The sequence below is a fragment of the Artemia franciscana genome, chromosome 9 (genome assembly GCF_032884065.1).
Source record: "Artemia franciscana chromosome 9, ASM3288406v1, whole genome shotgun sequence".
Lineage (NCBI taxonomy): Eukaryota > Metazoa > Arthropoda > Branchiopoda > Anostraca > Artemiidae > Artemia > Artemia franciscana.
In genome coordinates, this window is record NC_088871.1 from 32,676,891 (window position 1) to 32,693,769 (window position 16,879).

The 16,879-nt window shown below is 33.9% G+C and overlaps 1 protein-coding gene across 1 annotated transcript in view; it reads right to left on the reverse strand.

Annotated features, from left to right (window-relative positions):
• LOC136031289 (solute carrier organic anion transporter family member 1C1-like) overlaps nt 1-16,010 on the reverse strand; it is a 178,652-nt gene extending 162,642 nt beyond the window's left edge. Inside the window, exons 1-2 of the transcript XR_010618488.1 lie at nt 15,812-16,010; nt 12,480-12,676 (exon numbers count right to left, since the gene is read on the reverse strand). The gene's annotated coding sequence lies outside the window, so the exon portion shown is untranslated. The remainder of the gene's footprint in view (nt 1-12,479; nt 12,677-15,811) is intronic.
• Nucleotides 16,011-16,879: the final 869 nt, after the last annotated feature.

Consider the following 16,879-nt stretch of genomic DNA (forward strand, 5'->3'; position numbering starts at 1 on the left):
TTCTTCATGCCATACTGTCACTGATACCAGACGAACATGGAGCCAAAATAGGTGGAGTCCTAGTAAACAAGCTCGCCTATGCTGATGACATCGACCAGCTCTCTACAACGGCCGCTGATCTCCAAAGACAAGCAGACTGTCTCAACAAAGCCACAAAACCTTTTGGCATGCAAATTAACGCAAAAAAAACGAAAGTTATGGTCACGTCACGCCAAAAAAAAGCAGCTACTCCTTCCATAATGATTGACGGCCAGCCAGTTGAAACGGTCGACTAATTCGTCTACCTGGTCAGTCTCCTCACAGCGGACAACTGTCATACCTCTGACATCAAACGCCGCCTAGCTCTTGGTAGCTCCAGTTTTAAAAGGCTCACAAATATCTGACTTTAGCAACGTCACAAACACAGATGAAGATTTGGAAGAAAACAACTTAATCCTAATTTTATAATTTGTGCAACAACTGCCAAGTAAGGTCTTAAGAATTACCTTAGCTCTTGACTCATTAAACAATCAACAAACGCTTTAAGAACAATACAAATGCAGAAGAGAGCGGAAGCAGAACAGAAGAGCTGTAGTACCAGCTGTAATATTGTACTAAAATTGCTAGGGGATAGGTGTCCCGGGTCCCGCACTTCCCATTTTGTCAGAAAGCGTAAAATTAAAATAAACTTCAACAATTGCCAAAGTCTCAAGCAGTAAATATGCTTTGAGGTAAAAGACTGAAAAATGACATTATCCTTAGACATCAGTTCAATTAGTGAAATGGGCAAAAATATAAAAATTATGAATAGGTGTGAAACTATCATTCTAACAATAAGTGATGAACAATACAAAAAAATTGCCAATATTAAATATAAATTTAAATTATGTAAAGGTGTCAGTGCGATCTTTATTATATAATTTTAATGTATTTGTACGCCTTAATCTTAGAATACCTGGGTAATGCTAGAATACCTTAATGTATTTAAAACTAAATACAATAGATAAAAATTCTAATAAAAACAAACAATTGGAATCAGGCATTCATGTGTAAACCTTGTTGATGTCAAGTGATGTATTAATGTAATTTAAGTGTAAGGTGTAGGGTCAATACAAGGTGTAGGAATATATAAATCAAGATTTTCTTTAATTAATCATTTTGAGGTGAAAGAATTAAAATAAAAATATTTATTTGACAATAAAGAATTTTAAGAAAGGTAAAATTTAAGGAAAGGGGATGATCTGATTGACAAGGGCGTCAATCTATAGTGGGAAAGGGGATATGTGACATACAACCCCCCTCTCCCTACAGAACACAGAACCAAATTTTTCATTTGTTCACTTTAGAAAGTTATAAAGTAAGAATATTTTAACATCTAAAGATTTTAAAGTTAAAATTCATCATTTCATAGGATTCATGCTTTTGGCACAAGTTTTACAGCAAGCAAAAAATGATACTTATTAAACTATCAAATTAGATTCAAAAATGTAACTTTTGAATAAGCGAATTAGAAACCAGATTTCTATTACTGGTTTGGTCAACAAACTAGAGGTGAAAATCCTCATTGTAAAAAGAAATCTTTTGTGAGGAGGTTAGACCATATGTTGGATAATAAAAAGAACAGTTGTATTGCTACATTTCTGAGGTCAATCTACCCAGTGCTAAATTTAGAAATCCGGATTGATTCTGGATATACAAGGCAGCCCTGGAAGCCAGGAGAGTATTCAGTAAAGTTTTGTCATTTGATGCACAACACACAGCTAACACATATTGAAGTCATTTTATCTTAAGTTGTATATGAAGTAAGAAAATAAAGTTTTTGTCAATAATTGTCTTTAGACTAAAATCTGCATTAACTCAGGAGACCTGAACATCACAGTAATGATTCTATCTCCATGGTTACAGGGATTTATTTTAGAGCCCTCTTATTTTAGAGTCTATATCCCTAAGCTACCCTGCTCCTATGTTTAGATTTGTATGTCCCTTAAATGCCTCTTCCAAAGAAACCCCCCTGTAACATTTTTGATATGAAACTGAAAAGTTTTTTTATGTTTTATATTTTTTTTTAAATAACTGAAAGCAAATTTGTATTTACAACTGTGTTCCAAAGTACAATGCAACTGTCCCATAGTACCTTGCTCATTGGTACTATGGGACAAAATCAGTACATTGAGAAAACAAATAGGCTCAACCTCTGTTATAAACTTGTAAAAAAAAATAATCCTAAAATGGCAAGTAAATAGGCTACTCAGAGCTGGGTGATTCAGTAAAATTGAGTCACAAATACCTGAGATATACATCTTGAAGCTGAACATGTCCCAGGGTACTCAATTCTCTTCTACTTCAGACCCTACTTCTTTGGTAAGAACTACTGATAAAATGAAATCAGAGGAAGGGCAGTGTTTGACTAAGTATCTTGCAGTTCCCTTTAAGCTACCCCTCACCCCCTCATGGGAAAATACTTTATAAACTTAGCCTTGGCATTGGGGAACCTTAACTTTACTTAACTTAGCCTTGGCACTGAGAAATTTTAGAGCTAGCAAGACATCAACTGAACAAATGTTATATTCAAGTGGTGAGGGCTAGCCAGCCCTAAAGATGCTATTTTCTAAACTTATAGGCATAAAGGCAACATCTATGCAACAATATCCTCAACAGAAAACAGTTCAAACTTTAAAAGAATAGGGGTGGGATATTCAAAGGAGGTAGTTGTGTGATACTGTACTGCAAGAAATATAAACTGTTTCTTCAGGCAGAGATAACCAATATATTGAATCAGTGGGTGAAATTCTTAAATATGGGTTATTTGTTATCTTTGAAAGTAATAGAGCTAGATGAATAAAATTCTTAATCAAACCTGGGGAAGTCATTGATGCACCTACACCCACCTATTCCCCTCTCACTAGATGGACAGATGAATTTGGGCACTAGATGAACTTGGACAAACTTTGCATCATAAAACTGAAACTTCAAGAGAGAGACCAATAGTAAAATGAGGCCCAAGGAAATTGTATTGAAACTGGTATATTTGCTCATTCCTGATTTACAGGGTTTATAGAATTTAGAAAAATATATCTTAAAATTTGAAAAAAGATCCAGTGGCTTAAATTTCTATTAGAATTATTGGGATTATGTTTTTGAAGGTTATAGTCATAGAAAAATGGACTCAAACCAAATCAAAGGAAACATATTTTTTTTCAAAGTTACAAAAGGTTAACCTTAAAGGTATACTTTAAGCTTGAACCTAAACTTGGAAAGTACTGCCTAACCTTGGACATGGGGTTTAAAATAAGGAAGACACATCTAAACCACTGACAACCTCTCTATAATGAATACATTTGGTTTAAGACAAGTGCTACAAAGCAGAATAATTGTAGTTAAATAGGCTAGAATGTAAGGGTAGCTTTTGATGGTTTTATGTTAAGAAAAAAAAGGTTTTCCCAGATTGTAGCTAGCCAGTCTTATCTAGCATAATCCTAAACATCATCCAATCTAATAATCTGAAACTACATTATAGTAAATACTGGGAACCTGTGGACCACATTTACAAAAGATAAATTTGGTATAAAATTCTAGACAAGCTACTTTTTGCCATCTTGGAAGGTGGAGGTTAGGAATATAAAATATTCAGTAATGAATCCAAGACCAAAATCATACTCCAGCATGGTACTTTCAAGCTAATGTGTCACACCTTTTCTGATTTATATATCTTAGAAATTTAAATAGGCTACTTAACAAGTCTATAGCCTACCTGTTAGGATATATACAAAACAACATTATACCTTACTTTTTAATTTATTTTTCTCTAGTTTCATTTCTGAATAAGCAATTAATATTCATTGAGTAAAACTTTAAGCCATATCAATGGGTTTTTCTGAATTTAAGAAATGTATTAGATCATTAAACAAAGTTGTGAAGCCAAAAATACCTTTCTTGTACTTAATTTAAACAGAAGATCTATTTTGCAAGGTTTTATGTTTACAACATAAAGATTTTTAAAGACCATCAAATGTCAGTAGCCTTTAGAGGGAGAAGAAGTGGAGGTTGGTAGGCCTTACCTTCCCACAATATACTTTAGTCTGTAGGTCTACCTCTGAAAGTTTCATTTTCTCAGCCTTACCACTTTCCAAGATATTAAAAAGTAGCTTGTCAGGAATTTTACCAATAATTACATTTTTCAATCACAATGTTTTTTCCAAGATTAGGCAGTCTCTGGGTGCTGGGAGCATTAGGGCTACCATAGGGCTGTATCTGGAACCATTAGGGGGAAGATGCTAGGACATAATTTGTGAGGGCAGTATTTATTACAATAAGAAGGAGTTTTGAATGGGGAATAGAACAGCAAATTTCTTTTAACCTTAACTGGCACTGAGTTTTTAACACAAACATAAGACACTCAAGTCATAGCAAAGACGAGCTATTGGAATGGTAGCAATTATTCAGAGTACTAAAAGTCAGTAAAATTCTATCAAAGCACTTTTTTAGTATGTGATTTCTGTACTAAACTAGGTCTAGAATTCAACCTTAAATTCTAGTTAACAGTAAGCCCAATTCATGGGAATTTTTTAGTCAGAACCATACCTTTTTTTGGAGCCAGTAGGTTTCACATTCCCTCTCTTCTGAAGAGTACATGAAACCTTTTAAAGCCTATAGGCTAGAATATTTAAGAATTTAAGCATATTTCAATTCTAATGGGTGGCCACACACGATTATAACTTCGGCAGTAATCTATGTAGTTAAGTTTATCGTAGTTTTTGAATATGAAATAATAGATAGCGCATTATCAACTCTGTCCTATATCCAAAACCATTACAACAATAGGTTATTCCTGAGGGGGGGGGGGAGGAGTAGAGAGGAAAAAAGTGCCCATGTCACTTCTTGAAAATCGCCGATCAATAGTGGGGGCCATAAAACTCCCAATATTACAATTAGTTTGCAATGTAAATTATATCCAATATTAGTTTGACAGAATTGGGCAAGCACCAGCTTTTAATTGGGCAAAAGTTTATGAACCACCAATTTCTAATTTTGACATAATCAAGGTCCAATCAGATTTTAAGCATTTTTCTGACCTTTACATACTAGTTGCCTAGTTGAAAAGTCGTCTTGACACGGGTTACAAATCCAGCTAAACTTTTTCATCTCTTCCTCAAAATAGTCCGTCAAAATTATTTTTAAGCGAGAAATGACTGGAAATTACGGACAATATGTTCATCTCAGGCTACATTTGATTTGCAATAGTAAAAGTTCCAAGTGTTTCAAAACAATCATACTTGCCACTATCAATGCAATTTTTCTACAGCATAAGCTTTTTCATAAGCACTTGAATTTTATAGTGATCTCCCGCCTTGCAAAAAGTGAGTTAGCGACGTAGAAATATTACTTGACAGTTTTCAATTTGATGAAACCTTTTAAAGCCTATAGGCTAGAATATTTAAGAATTTAAGCATATTTCAATTCTAATGGGTGGCCACACACGATTATAACTTCGGCAGTAATCTATGTAGTTAAGTTTATCGTAGTTTTTGAATATGAAATAATAGATAGCGCATTATCAACTCTGTCCTATATCCAAAACCATTACAACAATAGGTTATTCCTGAGGGGGGGGGAGGAGTAGAGAGGAAAAAAGTGCCCATGTCACTTCTTGAAAATCGCCGATCAATAGTGGGGGCCATAAAACTCCCAATATTACAATTAGTTTGCAATGTAAATTATATCCAATATTAGTTTGACAGAATTGGGCAAGCACCAGCTTTTAATTGGGCAAAAGTTTATGAACCACCAATTTCTAATTTTGACATAATCAAGGTCCAATCAGATTTTAAGCATTTTTCTGACCTTTACATACTAGTTGCCTAGTTGAAAAGTCGTCTTGACACGGGTTACAAATCCAGCTAAACTTTTTCATCTCTTCCTCAAAATAGTCCGTCAAAATTATTTTTAAGCGAGAAATGACTGGAAATTACGGACAATATGTTCATCTCAGGCTACATTTGATTTGCAATAGTAAAAGTTCCAAGTGTTTCAAAACAATCATACTTGCCACTATCAATGCAATTTTTCTACAGCATAAGCTTTTTCATAAGCACTTGAATTTTATAGTGATCTCCCGCCTTGCAAAAAGTGAGTTAGCGACGTAGAAATATTACTTGACAGTTTTCAAATTTGTTGGCAGATTTTATCTGAAAATACTATTTTTATATATAAAAATAATTTTTGCTCAAAGAAAGGCTGTCAGAAAACAAGTTATGCTGCTAAAGTGTCGACAGCTTTTGGAAGTCTGTCGAATTCTGCTACTGGCTGACAGCAGCTTTGGAAATTTTCCGTACCTGACTCCCTCATCCCTAACACTCAAGTATACAACCCAAATTATACATTTTCCATGCGCTTTTCTGGATATTGATTTTGTACCAGTTGGTTCATTTCACAGGTGCACGATTTTAAACAAGAGTGATGCTAACGACTTAAAGTAAACATGGCAATTTTCAAAAGATTTGTAAACTGTTTTTTAAGCGGGTCATTCTGAATCAATGCCTCTTTATTTTATAACTTAAACAATAAGGAATTATAATCAAGTAGTGAGTTTTTAAATTTGGTACTTGCTAACTAAACGAAACACACTAAAGAATTACGCTTAGGTCAGATCTCACAAAACCGGTTTCATAGCAAACAAAGACAAGTGACAGGTGATAGAATACATTGGACTTATAAAATTTGGCTATATATTTGCATATTGGGGGGGGGAGAGGACCATCCAATAAGTGGAGTAGTATAATAGCAATACTACTTGGCAGTTTTCATGGCCTAGTAAAAATTTGTTGGTAAATTTTGTCTAAAAATGCCAGTGCTTCCACTATCCCCGAATGTTCGGGGATGTCCCCAAAATCTATCTTCTCAAAAAAATCGGTTCCCCGAAAATCCCCTTTCGTTCAGGGTTGCCACCCCTAGTGATTAATCACTACTGACAATACACCTCTAGTAACTAACTTTCACTTAACTTGACAATTTTTGACTTCTTTCCAAAGTTTTTGTCTCAATAATTTACTACACATGAAAAAACAGACATAGATAATTGAATTACTGACTTTTCTTCTTATGCTAGTAAAGGCATACTGTTTATAAGACAATACCCTTTCATCAATGATTATCTTGTGACTCGGATTAAAGAATTTCATTTGAACACGTTTTACATTCAGAGTGATTTTGATGCTATTCTATTTAATTTTCAAAGGTCTGAAAATACAAGGGAGTTAGATTGGAAAACTATTCTAAAATGGGTAAGAGAAAGCATGGTACCTATTCAGTAGGGGGTATCGTGATAAATTTGGAGATATTTACATTGTCGAGCTATAAGTTAGACGAACACGCTACTCAAGACTTTTTTTTATGCTCTTTTAAAATATTACCATTGTTTTACTAAGAGATTAAATGGACCCTTTAAGATGATGCCTTTTACTCTTACTTTCTGCAAATTGGTTTGAGTCTTATTTTCTTTTACTCTAGGTTTTGGACACAATATATTAATCTTAAATCCATAATAATCGAATGTGTGATAGATTAAAGGGTACTTATGTATTTACAGCCAACCCTCAAGTTTACGCTGTGCAAAACTCGAGAACAAACCAGTTTTATCTGTCTACATTGAGAAACAGTTGGCTTACGCTCAGTGGAAAACAAGCGACAGGAGACAGAATACATTGGAATTATATAACATGGGCTATATTTTTGCATATTATGGGTGTGTGTGTGGGGGGGGGGGGGGTTTGTCAACGATTAAAGGAATTGATCTTTTTACCAGGAATCTTCACCTTTTTAAAATTTGTTTAATTTTGCTTCATTTGGTATGCAAAAATTAAGTACTTTTCTTTATTGCTCGAGAATTTTATTTTACATGTAACCCTTTATCTTCAAATGGATCACCCTCCTCCTCCTCCCCTCACCATTACTCTTCTGGCCCTTGGAATATTTTTAGGGGGCGTCGATGCTTGATTGAGTGGTTCAACTGCAAAGTTTTTGGTTAAGTGAATGAAATTTTATGGAATAGATCAAATTAGGGCATTAAATTTTTTTTACGCCATTGGTCTACCTCCAAAACTTCTAACGCTTGAGCAATTATTAACCCACCAGCTCAGTTGAATTGACGATCGGAAAATCTGATCAACCTAGACACTTGGTTGATCTTGCAAATTCAGAGGGTTTTCAAAATTTGTCACGAAGTACAGTTCTCGACCAGCACAAAACATGGTTAGATTGTGTTTCTAGCGCAAGCGCAATCCTAAGCATACCTCTCTTAGTGTACAACAAAAGCTTCACTTATTTTTGAGCAGCCAGTACTGGCTTTCCCGAATTTCTTCACCTCTTATTGTGCTGTGTGTGTTGTCGTATGTGAATCTGTTGTTTAGAGTATGGGCAGTATTGTGGACAGACGTGCTCGTGGCCTTAGTGCTAGTTCTGATGCTCTTCATAATGAGTTAGTTATCAAGGGACAGAGTCCCCCTATTAATGAAACATGTAAGCCATTCATTGAAGTGGCCTTGGACGTTCACTTCGGTTCACGGAAGAAGTGGCATTTCTTACGCACAACCGATCGTGCTCAAAAACTAAATTTCATCACATTAGTGAAGTAGTAGACAAGATTAGCTCCAAAAGCCCAGTTTTCTAGTTGCTTTTTGAATACCATTATGTCCTATATTCTCATCAAAACTATTATGCAATCCTGATCTTTAATGCTTCAAGACAAAGATATTGGTAATCCTAAAGAGTAGTATCAAATTCAATTAGTACATTAGAATGACTAAAGCATACATTTAGAGAAGTAACGTACTATCCCGCTTTGCGAGTGAGCTCTCATGCTACTGCTTTTTAAAACTTGTCAAACTAAAAGCTCATTGAGTTTCAATGTCGCTATGTGATAACTTACTTTTAAGCCGTTGATATCCTTTGGCCTTGTGGACAAGTTTTTACTTACTCCACTTCTCTTCAACTGAAAGTGAATATTTGTCCAAATCTCAAACACATAGCCATATATTCTCAAATTATTTATTCTTCAGTTGAAAGAATCTTAAGAGGGTTGGTAGCTATGAAGGTGTACTTACAGTTAAAGCAGGTAATGGGAAAGCTGGAACGTGAAAGATTAGTAGACTAAAACAGCCACATTACAATGTAGCAGTAATTCTCTATTTATTTTTGGGATTAGATTAGGGCAAAGTTGTGCTGCTAAAGTGTCGGTAGCTTTCGGAATTATACTGGCAGCTTTGGAACTTTTTGCACACCAGGTGATCTCCAAAAATATCTCATCCGTAAGAACCATGCAAATAAAAACTGAGTTCATTTCATTTGGTAAAAAATATCCGCCAAATAAGTGAGCTTGAGAATGAATTTCATCATCCAGAATATATTATATATTTAATATATTCAGTTTTTCCTTCCAAGTAAATTTTGACTTTACTATCCAATTATACTAACCGTATCAGCACTTTTCTCCTGGAAGCTAACGAATTTCTGTATATAGAAGAAGTTATGTATCACAGCTACCCATTCTGAGCTATCCCTATCTACTATCTCATACCTATGTGAAGCCGGATTCTCGGCTATGGTTAATGAATATAATGAATATGAATATAATGAATATATAATGAAATATAATGAATATACAAAACGCAATGCGATAAAAGTAACTAAAAATGAAGTTGATGCTGAAAATCTAGAAGGAAAATCGGAACAAATACATCCTTCCCACTGAAATAACTTTGTAAAAAAAACTTGCTGGTACAGTTATGTAAGTAGTAAGTAATAACAAATATTTTAAGTCGTGTTTCTTATCTTGATAGTCTTTCATTCATACTGGTAAGACTGATATTTTTTTTTTCTATTTCAGTAAGAACAAATTATTTCCACTACTCACAAATTAGTTCCACTCTGGGGAATCTGAGCATTACAGATATTAATGATCGTGGCTGCTACTCAATATTCGCTTGCGATTCACTGGTGGGTTGTGGCCCATAGTTTGGGAAACTATGCCTCAAGACATAGTCAGAAAATCAGGGATTTTTGGGTAAATTGTTAGGGGGGGGGAAGAAAAGTTATGGGAAGAATTTCCTTTAGGCGGGGATCAAATTGTCTGACCCAATTTTTGCAACGAAAAATGTGGATAAATGTTGGCATTTCCTATGCATGCATTCAGTCTATGCCTTTATTATTGATGCTGAGACGGGGGAGTTGAGAGTAGTAGTGTCCTAGTGGTGATCAAATTGATTAAAGTTACGTTTGGTGAATTAAAATAAATGCCATAAATATTTTTGTGCAATAAGGAGGGAGGTGTCACCTTGCAGCATCTTAGTGGATATTAACCACATTTTCTGTGGAAAAATCTTGCCAGACAATTTAATCTCCACTGAAAATTTAACCTGGACCATTCCACCGTAAAATTCTTCCCATATGCAAAATTGAGCATCCTAAGAGGAAGAAACACGAATTAAAATAATTCTGTAAAAAGATTCAGGGTGATTTTTCCCAAAAATTTTCTCCCCTTAAATTTCCCAATATAATCCCTCCCCCATACAGAAAATTCCCCAACAAAAATATTCGTATGTTTCCCAATAGCATAGAGTTTCTGTAAGCAATTGATAAATCCACAGGGTATTTTCCGGGGGTAAACGACTAGACCTATTCCAAACTAACGGACAGCTTTGCGCTACACATCGGGAAACATATGGTGTTATCCAAAACAGCTGTCTTAAAATTCTAAAGAAAAGCTCTAGGATTTACAAATTTTAACCATAACGACTTGAACTAACTACTTACAACAGATTTTCTTCAGCTGAATCAAAACAAAGGAATAAGTTATGGTGAAAGTTGGGGAGTTCTTTTTTAGTCACCTTGCATTAGTTAGCACATAAAATTAAATTATTATTATTATTATTATTATTTTAATTGAGCTCCAAAATCATTCATCGCCGGTTTTTAAAGGAACGCCCAACTGTTAAAGGAGACTCAATTTTTTAGTCCTTATTTCATGGATTTCCAATCCATGACACATCCTTAATTTGCACAATGTAACAATACAGATAGCAAAAAAATATGTATATTACAGGCTAATTTTATATGATATAGTCAGGGGTCTATCTAGTGTCACTCATTGGTCTACTCCAGACTCCTATTTGGCGTTCTTTTTAAGGCACATAGGGCGTCTGACGTTACATTAAACAGACAACCGAAAACATATTGACCATGTGCATAAAAACTATCATGGGGGAACTGTAGGAGCAGAAGAAGGGACGCGACCCGGCATGTCACCCTAAACTCCCTTGGAAGATCAAAGAATACAAAATTTTACAAATATTTGCAATAAATATTATTGTTTCTGACAAAAAAGTTGACTTGTTACAAGCATTTGCTCCATAATTAAAAAATGAACTTATTCTGATCAAAAATATTCTAACTGGCCGCCGGTTCTAACATTAGCGACCCTGGTATATATATATATATATATATATATATATATATATATATATATATATATATATATATATATATATATATATATAAATAAATAACTCAACACAGAACTAAAAAAATCAATTTTATACCATTTTAAAACAGGGAGGATAGGAGAAATCTTTCATCCGATATTGATTCAAGCTCTAGACTTTAAAGGAATAACGGGCTAAAAATGAAAAGGGAATAGTGAAAAAAAAGCAATTGTTAATAGAAATAGTTACGGTATGAATATTTCGGTCAAAAATACATTTTTTGTTTTTGACCACCTTACCCAGGGAAAGTACTCCCCCCCCCCTACCACTGATACACACACAAATGAAAATCCTTTATTAACACTATCTACATCAAATTAGAGGTCATTTTCCGCTACCACGGCAAGACAAATGAAAGGATTACTGAAAAGCGATGTCATCCCTTGTAGAGTTTTCAAAGCTTCTTATAATGGAATTTGGAAAACTGATAATTGGGTAGTAAAAAATTATAAAATGAGAATTTGCATAGCGGGAGTATCCTTATATGATAAATGAATACTGTACAAGCAATCTTATTTACTCTCTCGTTGTTTGTTCTTGTTTTACTTTTTTTGATGGCCTAACTTATATTGGCAGTCAATTTTTTCAATTATCAGCATGGTTAAAACTAACCACTTAACAACTTCTATTACATATAGCATTAACTCTTTTGCTTCCAAACGTGTTTAATTGAAAAATAGTAATATCCCACGACTCTAAAATGCCCACAATTAGACTATTGTAATAATTTCCATCCGGAACTGTAAACGAACATTGGCAATAGCAATGACAGTAAATGCATAATAAAATATTGTTGCGAATATCAGCTAACTTAAAAGTAAAATTTTGTCTCGCTTCCAGAAAAATGAGGTTTTGTGCATTACTGTCCTTTTCCCATATTCAATTGGAAGTACAAAATAAACCTATCTATCAGAAGAATATGTAATAACACAATTTCACAAATACTCCTGATTTATTTAAAATTACCTTATACATCAGATAATCAATTGGAATGCTATCCACTTCGCTATTTATTTTATCATTTCTGAAACTTTATTTTTGGCTTCATAAGAATACTGGGTAATATTTTCTGGAAGTCTATCAAGAAATTTGAAAGTTGCATAAACACCGTGGTTCCAGGTGGCAGGAAGAGGCTTATGGGCTGAAATTGACCAAAATATCCCCTAAAATTGAAACAAAAGTAAGCAAAAATGCAAAGAATAAAGCAAACAAATCAGTTGACTGACATATACGCAGTATATTGCTAGGGGGAGGGGGAGTACAAAATTACTACGGCAATAAACCAGAAAAATTACGGTGATTTATTGGAGCAATTTTTATCCATGATTTGTGACCCAACTCGGCACAAATAAAATGTTGTACCTCTTTCGACTTACGATCATTCAAGTAGTATTTAGAGAATGATCTTAACGGATTCGAAAATTAAAAATCGTTGAAAGGTCAGTCCTCACACTAAGTTCATATTTCACAAACAGTGTTTGATTGTCAACAAAATTGATATTTAAAAGGTTTTTGAGCTTATGGATTACAACCTAAAAGTTCTAAATCAATACTCATCAAGTACACATCTCTAAACTAATGTTTTATTCTCATGCTTAATGATTTCTGAGGGTGTTGATCATATATCTGAGGCTAATACTGCAATGAAAAGGTCTAAAACACCTAAAGATCTCGAAAAGGTCTAAAAGGTCTAAAGGTCAAAACGCAGTTGGCACATTTTACACAAATGTATTTGATTTTCAGCAAAGTCAGTATTTAAAGATTTCTGAGCTTGTTGATTAAAAATGTGAGGCTAATATTGTAATATGAAGGGTCAGCCAAATCACCCAATCAGCACTTCGCTTGCAATTCTAAGTTTGCTTGAAAGCTTCTCACTTATTCTCTGGATTAACCAAACATACTATTTTTTTCTTTTCTTTTTTAGATAGCCAGTTTCAACACAGAAAAATGTTTGAACACACTCGAAAAACAAAGTTTTTCGAATTATTTTTTCGAAGCTTTGATAAAATAACATATATAACTAGGAGCAGGTCTCAGAAAAACTAAAGCAATCTGATCACTCCCAAAAATTAGGGTAGGCCAACCAAATTTTAGAGCCCTTAAACATAAAAGCGAATTTTCTAGAAGCGAATTAGATATTCGATCGGATGGCGGTTTTTAAATTTTTACTTTGATAATGTCGTCTTGTTACCAGCTATATAGAGGTGCCTCCTATAATGTCAATTTCTACTTAGTTTTTTGGAATTTTTATTTTAATATTGAATTTGCCAAATTACCAAAATTGGCACTTTCTGCCCACCAAATACCAAATTTATGACTATGATTTACTAGAAACACTAAAAATCTCATTATCACTGTTTGACTGTTTTTTTAGTTAAACCAATTTCCGATTCCGAATATGCCTTTCCTTAGTATGTGAATCTTGGAACTTAATTAGAAACCACTTCTCTTAATCAGATTGATCCCTAGTTTTACAAGCAACTTCACACCTGCTTGAAATTTGTTTTTAAGAGAAACTATAGCAATAAAATGGGCATAAAAAGGCTTTAATGTGAAATATACTTTTAAGAGGTATATGGCTTAATAAGTAAGGCAATGATGCGAATGCTTTACACCAAAGTTTAAATAGATTGGTCCAGGTATCTTTTATTATATAGTCTAAATACTGTATGTGTTAGCATGGTTTTCAGAAATGACACTCTTTTTGTTTGTCTTAATACCAATTATACTTCTCAAAGAAAACAAAAACAGATAAGACTAATATTTCAATGTTTTTTGAAGTTGTGGCAAAAAGTAATTTTTTTTTAATTATGAAAATAACAATTAAATTATATTTTCAGCAGAATTAAGGGATTGACTAAATTTTGCATAGAGACTAGGGCTAGTTCCTAAATTATACGCGCGAATGATAAATAAAAGATCGAGAGAAAACAGAAAATTGATAAAAATGGTTCATTTCTATAATATTTTAGAGAATTAAAAACAAAAACTGCTACTGACGTTTTTGGTGTTTTTGGTAGGCCACAATCAAGAGTGAAGTACCTCATACTTGCATAATGTACAATTTTGCACATGATGTTTCATAAAGCACATACATATTTTCTGGACGATGAAAAGTGTCAATTTGGAAAATTCACAAAAATACTTGTAAAACTACTAAAAGTGAAAGCACGTCTCTGTATAGTTGATAACAAGAGGACAAGATGAAAACAAGAATTTCACCGGTTAATCTTGTATTGTTAAATTTCTAGAGATTTTAATAAATCGAGTTTTTTGGTTCAACGGCTAAACTGATTTATAGATCCAATATACCTTTTGAAGTAATTAGAGCATATTTTCTTTCCAAAATTCTTTATAACTTATTTAGATTGTTTAATCAAAATTTCAAGAGAAATTCAGGTCTAATAATTCACGTCTCTTTTTTGCATCTTTCTTAAGTCTCCCTCCTCTCCTCGCACCCAATTCATACGTACATGCCCGAAAGAGTCTGTTTGAATTTTCTAAAAGAGCAGAATATGACAAGCAAACACAATTGGAAATACAGAGTTTTAAAAGGAAAAAAGACTGCAATGATCTGATCATACAACAAAGATCTTCACCTAAGGAGCCTTTTCAATTATTTCTAGGAGGCAAATGCCTCCAAATCTTTTTTTCCAAATGATGATTTTTCCAGTAGTAGTTTCTAGTCATATTACAATAAAAAAAATTTACTGCCTACCTGTTGTTTCGTAAATTTCTAATATAGCTGCAGTTTTAGGTTCAACAGATGGATAAATTACACTCAAAAATTCATAAAAAAAAATAATAATAAAAATGAAGGCCTATCATAGACCTTTCAAAACTGAATTTTTATTTGTCAGTTTTGACAAAATCAACAGGTAAACTTAAGAAATTTATATTTTGAGTGGGTTTACCTTTGTCCAACTGCTCTTAGGAGGATTTTTTTTAGTGATTTATAGCTAATGCCAGTAACCAACATCTGGGAAAATTGCCTTTCCTCTGTTTTGAGAGCCACAAGCTAACCTCGTTGATATTCATGTCACCCTTCAACTGGATAGTCAAACACCAATCTCAATATTAAGAAATTTCCAAAAAGATGGGATAAAACTTTTTCATAGAAAAATCTTGTTCAAAAAAATTTGAACAAGCTGAAAGAATATCTTTTGAAATGATAGAATTTATTTTCCAGTTTATATAACATTATTTTCTGTTACGTATAGTTAATTTAAACTTGATTTTAATAGTGTTGCCTTTGTAGTTTTTGTCATTTTCTTTATTTACCAAAATAAAGAGGATACCTTTTGAGGGTTGATTCTCTCCAAATGCTTGCTTGCCCCTGGTATATATTTATCAATATCTGAAGCTTCGCTCTTTAGTCTTTCATAAATCTTTAGTGCTTCATTTGTTTCTTTCCAAACCCCTTGCTCAACAGTGAAATAAAATGTTCCAACAACAATTCCAGCTTTGGCAGATAATCTGAAAAGAGTCAGAATGAAAGGATGTATACCATAATTTTAGATCTAAGTAAAAATACGGTTTCTAAGCTTTTTGTGGGGAGTTTTTTTTCCGAGATTGATAATTAATTTGGTATCCTAAAATTGTTGCTAATCACGGGAAGCATAATAAATGTACCCTCGGTAGGCAATATTCTAGTTTCTCTGATTATTCTGTTCTCTACCTTTCTGATCTTTACCTCCTTTAAAAGAGTTATGATAAGTAAATGCAATCATTTTATTTCAGATATTATAAATAGGGCCCGACCGACATATCGGCTGGCCGATATGGGGTCAGTATCATTATCGGACATTTTTGTGCGCAACCTATTCAGGATATGGCGCCAGATTTCCTCAGGTAGTTTTTGCTTGTCAATTCAATGTTGGCGGAGCGACCAGCTAAGCCTGACCATGGTGGAGAGAGCAGCAGAGGTGAGTCAAATGAAGACAAAGTATATTTGTTATTAATATTTGACTGCAGGCAAGTTGCACAGCAAGTGTAATTGACTGCCTGTTTGATAACATACTTACAACTTCAACGAGTAAGGAAGAAGAGTCAGCAGATAATAATGATCAGGAACTGGAAGGGTATACAATTGAGGCTGTCAATCAGTGGTTGCGAAATAACACCAGTCGTTTCAAGAGACTGGCACAACTTAATCGGAAGTATCTCTGCTGTCCACCCTCTTCTGTCCCAAGCGAAAGAGTTTTCAAACCAGTAACTGGGAACATTTATGATGAAAAATGAGGGTCTCTGAAAGCAGAAAATGCTGGAAAGTTGAGCTTTCTATATTAAAACTTGCCCAAGTTGCACTGTCCAGACTAGAACTTTATTTGGAATCCATGGTGAATTATTGAGGCTGTTCTTTGGTG